Source organism: Aedes albopictus, chromosome 1 (assembly GCF_035046485.1).
Source record: "Aedes albopictus strain Foshan chromosome 1, AalbF5, whole genome shotgun sequence".
In the NCBI taxonomy this organism is placed as follows: domain Eukaryota; kingdom Metazoa; phylum Arthropoda; class Insecta; order Diptera; family Culicidae; genus Aedes; species Aedes albopictus.
The window spans coordinates 109,612,719-109,618,718 of record NC_085136.1 but is presented as its reverse complement, the minus strand read 5'-3'; the positions used below and the strand labels follow the sequence as shown (position 1 = coordinate 109,618,718).

Genomic DNA, 6,000 nt, shown 5'->3' with positions numbered 1-6,000 from the left:
TGCTGAGATGGTTCCACTTTCCTATATGATTAAATATCAATTGAGGCATACTTGTTGTTATTATTATCATTATTATAATATCATTATTAACATTACATTCACTCGACGGTTCAAAAGTGAAGTGAAGTCAACCGTGAAACGAGTCTAGTCTAGTCTAGTCTAGTGAAGTCAACCGTGAAACGAGTGTACCTATTCTGCAAAACCATGCTCAATGTTTCTGGGTTCGATTTAAGATTGATACATGAAGCTTTCGTACTCCTTGTACTCTTTGGGAAAGGAGACAGCGAAACCCGGATAAAAACTAACCATAGAGTGTATGGTGAAAACCATTCCTGCACCATACAGTGTACCAGCTACAATAAAGTGTATTGTAATGAAATGGTTCGCTATACTATACATTTACATTGGATTTTTATGTAACAATATATTATACCGTTTTTCTTACGTTTGAACCATTCACTTTTCTGAAACATTATTTTTCCGTGAATTTTTAATTATTTATTCAGTTTAAGATTTTTTCCGTACTTTGTTTTGTTGATGTTTGTGACTTTTTTGGTGCAAAGGAAAGGAAAGAGAAAAAAGTGAATAAGTTGAAACATCAATTTAAAGTCAATAACATGTTTAAATCAGTGGTAAACCAGATGTCCTAAGAACTGCAGGTCCAAGCAGGGGTCCGAGAGATATGGCTGGCTAGGTGTGTAGAGTGCGATGAGAGAAATACGAATGTAGGCCAACCCGGAAAGATGTAGGTCAGATTACCGTAAATCATCAGTGGATGAGTTCAAAACTATTCTTTCTGTATTTGCATTTAGGGGAGTTTTATCAACAGTTTTATCCTCTTCTCTCATGTGAACTTGCGTTCGACCACAATCGAATCAAATGCGATTGAACTTTATTTAACTTTATCTTTGACGTAGAGCCATCTTGAACATATGGACGGGACTGAACACTGAAATGACTTCTAATATAGGTTCGTCTGCGGTTTCGCTTTTTAACCTAACTTTATTTGAATCAAACTTGACAGTTTTCTAATGAGTTGTTATGTTTTTCAAACTTTAGTCAAACTGGTGCCTCAATATTGCAATAACGGTTAAGCACGCTGTAATGATACTTATGTACCTCGTCACCCACTTCATGTAACTACATTAGTGGTCTAATAACACTTAGCGCGCTCGGCATAGTTCCATCATGCCGCTCAAAGTGTTGCCACAAATAATGCTTAGTTTGCAAAACCCGGTTATCTGGCTGGTGGGGCATGGGAGCCTAAGCTTCAAATGTTAATGCAATCAGAGACTACTCAGACTTAGACGTGGGCGATCCTATTAATGAAGGGTTACGTTGTCGTCGAAAGCCCGACGGATTGCGTCAGATTGCAGAGTTTGCTAGACATATTTGCTAAATGGTGTGAGGAAAACCGCATGACACTTAGCATTAGCAAATGTCAAGTAATAACATTCCATCGCTCCGTGGCTCCTGTCCACATGGATTATAAAATCGGCGACACTAGTATTCAGCGCGTCAATCAAGTGAAAGACTTGGGTATACTGCTTGACACCAAACTAACATTCAACGACCACCGCGCAGAGATCATCGATCGCGCCAATCGACAGTTAGGCTTCATTATGAGGACGACCAAAGATTTCACCGATATCCACTGCCTCAAATCGCTGTACTGCTCGCTGGTTCGTTCAATCATAGAAACGTCTTCAGTTGTCTGGAGTCCATACCAAGCAAACTGGATCGATAGGTTCGAACGGATTCAGAAACGTTTTGTACGTTACGCCCTACGATTACTACCTTGGCGGGACCGCGCTAATCTCCCGCCCTACGTTGAGCGCTGCGGCTTGGTAGGCTTCGACACTCTGGAGCGTCGTCGGACTATCCAACAAGCCGTGACTGTTGCAAAAATCCTGAACTGCGATATAGATTGTCCAAACCTTCTGGCACAGTTGCCGTTAATCGCTCCTACACGTATTCAACGCTGGACACTTGACCGGATGCTTGCGACGCCGTTTCACCGTTCACAATTTGGCTTTTATGAACCGATTTCCGCCATGGTGAGAGCTTTCAACGACGTGGCTAACTTATTCGAATTTGGAGTTTCTTCAGCAGAGTTTCGGAGAAGAATTATTGCTTCAGCACGTCCGGCAGTCGCTAGTTAGATTAGTACACATTCATTAAGACGTAAGTCAGATGGATTAAAATAAAATAATAAATAATAATAATAATAATAATAAAAACGCTCTGGAGAATTCCCAAAACGCATTCTAATAAATCTAAAAAGCCCAAGATGCCACAACAGGAGGAAAATGACAAGATAATATACCGCATTTAGTTCACCACTGGACTGCGCACTGAGTCTTCATAAGTGCGAAAACGTAAATAAAACTGCGCAATTGCCTCAAATCAAATTGATGTCTTCGGCGCACTATTTCTTCGATGTATGCTGAATAAGTGCTCTGAAGACACCAAGTTGATCGGATGCAATCGCGCACTTTTGTTTGCGTTTTCGCACTTGTGGGAACTAGTGCGATAGTCCAGTGGGGAACTAAATGCGCTATATAACAATATAAGGTTTATGTAATGTAAAACAATACAACATAACAAAAGAGAACCATTCCAAAACCATTTGATTAAATGCATAACCAGTAGTAGAATTACAATTAAAAACAATTTATTTACGGTACGTTGTATTGTTTGAAACCATTCATGTACCATACAATATACGGTATATTTAAACCCACGTATCAGTATTTAGAACAATTCATTAACAATAAAATGTATGGTTTTGCAAAAAAATATATATGGAGAAAAATATTTTTTTATATTGTTACGATACTTAACAACCCGTATAGTATATTGTAAAAATTTTATTTACAATTCACGGTATGGTGTCTACATATACATCTTATTGTTTTTGTATTTTTATTTTGACAGTGGTGTCTATTGTAAAAATATGGTTCTAAATAGTACTGTTACAATATAACGTTCTGTTTTTCTACTGTATTTTTTATTCGGGAAGCTTTTACTTAACAATACATAACTGGGAAAGTGCTCATAAAACACTAAAGTTGAAAATGAGTGTAGAATTAGCATTTAAGTTAAAATACAGTGATATTATTCTTGTTTGACTGAATTCCCAAAACAATTTTGTTAGACTTACCTTTCTCGGTACAAACCACGGCTACTTGGTCTACATTTAACGACATTCCTTTGCACACAAAACACACACACACCCACGGATGAATTGGCAGGAAGATCCGGCTTTTTACAGATCCTCGTCTTCGTCGGGCAGTACGGTGGCTTGCGCTTCCTGCAAATCCTTCTCGACCTTGTGTCAGTACTTGTCCATCTTGACCTCGGGTCAGGGAGCAGGGCGGGCATGGCGACGAATTCCAGATTCGGGTCACCGATCAGCTTGCGGGCCAACCACAGGAACGGCTTCTCAAAGCTGTAGTTGGACTGTCGTGATGTCGTAGTACTGGAGGTTCTTCTCCCGGTGGAATACAATGGCCTTGGCTTTCATTTAGCGGTCCTTGATGTCGACTTTGTTGCCGCACAGCACGATCGGGATGTTTTCGCACACCCGCACCAAATCCCTGTGCCTGCTGTAGACGTTCTTCTTGGTGACTCGGGACGTGACGTCGAACATGTTGATGGCGCACTGGTCCTGAATGTAGTACCCGTCTCGCTGTCTGCCGAAATTTTCCTGGCCGTCCATGTCCCAGACGTTGAAGTGAATGGCACCTGGGCTCGTGTGGAAAGAAATCCATTGGAACACACACGAGCACTGCGACTGAGCAAACCGTCGAAATGCGAAAAGCGGACACCAACCTGGGGGCTGTCCATAAACCACGTGGTCATTTTTTTGGGACTTCTCCACCCCCCCCCCCCCCCGCGTGGTCATTAGTCCATACAAAAATTTTTATTCGTCCATACAAAATGCTCATTGACCGGAACCCCCCCCCCCCACCCTCATGACCACGTGGTTTATGGACAGACCCCTGTAGGTATAGAACAATAATTAAAAGGTTATTAAATAATTTTCACATTACCTTACTTCTGAATCGTCTCCGTCGGATCCACCGGGCGCAGAAAATTCTGCAGAAAATGCAACCCGAGCCTTTTTCACGAAACAACAACATTGTTGACGCCGCTGACAAACTATATCGCGAGCAGCTTTAGAAAAGTACCTATACATATAACAACGAACATAATCAAGAATTATTAATATTTTTATTTTTTTCTATTATTGCAATATTTAACGACATTTCAAGTGTTGCTTGTCATCGCACGTGTCAAATAAAATGTTTTTGTCACTTTGTTGTTCTATTTTATCATACAATCATCGTGAACTATATATCTTTGATTGAAACAATTAAAGTTGAAAGTTGAAAGTATGATTAAATAAATTGACCCCTTTAGAAATGCTATGGTGGACGTCAAAAGGAAAAAAGCTTTTTTCCACAAAATATCCGCTGAAAAGTTGCACCACCACGACGCAACCCTTCAAATTTTTCATAACGAGGGATAAGTCTCTGCAAGTTGAAAAAGCTAACGAAAGCTACACTACACTAAAATAACCGGATAAAACCAATGAGAAGAATCATGACTTAGCCAGTGTCGTCCCCTCTGCTTCGTACGCAACTTTCGGTTCTGTAGAAGTTCGCTAGGAGCTTTTCCGGTGACTGTATGCGGAGTATTATTGTACAGATCTAGATAGCTGTTGAGCTCTGCTTTCCAGTCGTCATATAATGCGTTCGCAATTTTCATCCTTTTCAAAAGTGACCTGTTCTGGCGCTCGACCTCCCCATTTGCCTGAGGCCAGTAGGGTGACGTATGGTTGAGGTGAATACCGTTTGTTTGGCAAAATTCTTCGAATTCACAAGATACAAATTGCTTAGCATTGTCCAGCGTGATCGTTCGTGGAGGTCCTCATGTACGAAAAATACGTTTTAGACGTTTAATCGTCTCCTGCGCAGTTATTTTGCTCATCACCTCCAACTCCATATATCGACTATAGTAGTCGATCACCACTAGTATATACTCCGCGGATGGCATGGGCCCCAGGAAGTCTATCGCGATATCGACCCACGGACGGTCGGGTAGTTTTCGTCGCATCATTGGCTCGGGTGGATCCGGAAGCTGAACCAAACGACATCCTTCGCAGGCCACACAGGTATCTACCGCAGATTCATCTAGGCCAGGCCACCAGCATCTCTCCCGTAAACGGCGTTTCATGACGGACTGTCCAGGATGTCCTTCATGTGCTATCTGAAGCATCCTTGGGCGCAGGCTTTTTGGAATGATGAGTTTGGATCCTCGCAAGATAAGCGAGTTCACGTATGTTAGCTCATTGCGAAACGGAGTATACTGCTTCAGACTCTCATCGTTCCAAGAATCGTTGATGATGCATACTTTCAACTTCTGCATCTCCTGATCCGAAGCGGTAGCCTGGATTACTTCTTCAATATCGATTGCAGCAGCTTCCTGGATGGTTCGGATGAGAATGTCTGCTTCGGGATCAAAGTCGCCTTGTTCTAAGCCACTTACCAAAGTAGACAACGACTCCGCTAAAACACGTCGAATGAAAACCTCACATTCATCCGTCCACTGAGCATCAGGGACGTGTGCCCCAAGTCTTGATAAGGTATCAGCTAAGTTAGCTGAACCTTTTCGATACACAACCTGTAAAAATCAAAAATTAAATTCATCCTTTCCATTCTGGACAAAAAAAAAACCTACCCGAATAAAAAATACAGTAGAAAAACCGAATGTTGTATTGTAACAGTACTATTTAGAACCATATTGTTACAATAAACACCACTGTAAAAATAAAAAATACAAAAACAATAAGATGTAATGTTAGACACCATACAGTGAATTGTAAATGAGATTTTTACAATATACTATACGGGTTGTTAAGTATCGTAACAATATAAAAAAATATTTTTCTCCATATATATTTTTTTACAAAACCATACATTTTATTGTTAATGA

General features: G+C 40.8%; 1 pseudogene; it reads right to left on the bottom strand.

Moving 5' to 3' along the window:
• Nucleotides 1-284: 284 nt before the first annotated feature.
• LOC134285114 (GTP-binding nuclear protein Ran-like) lies at nucleotides 285-4,568 on the bottom strand (annotated as a pseudogene).
• Between the last annotated feature and the right edge of the window lie 1,432 nt (nucleotides 4,569-6,000).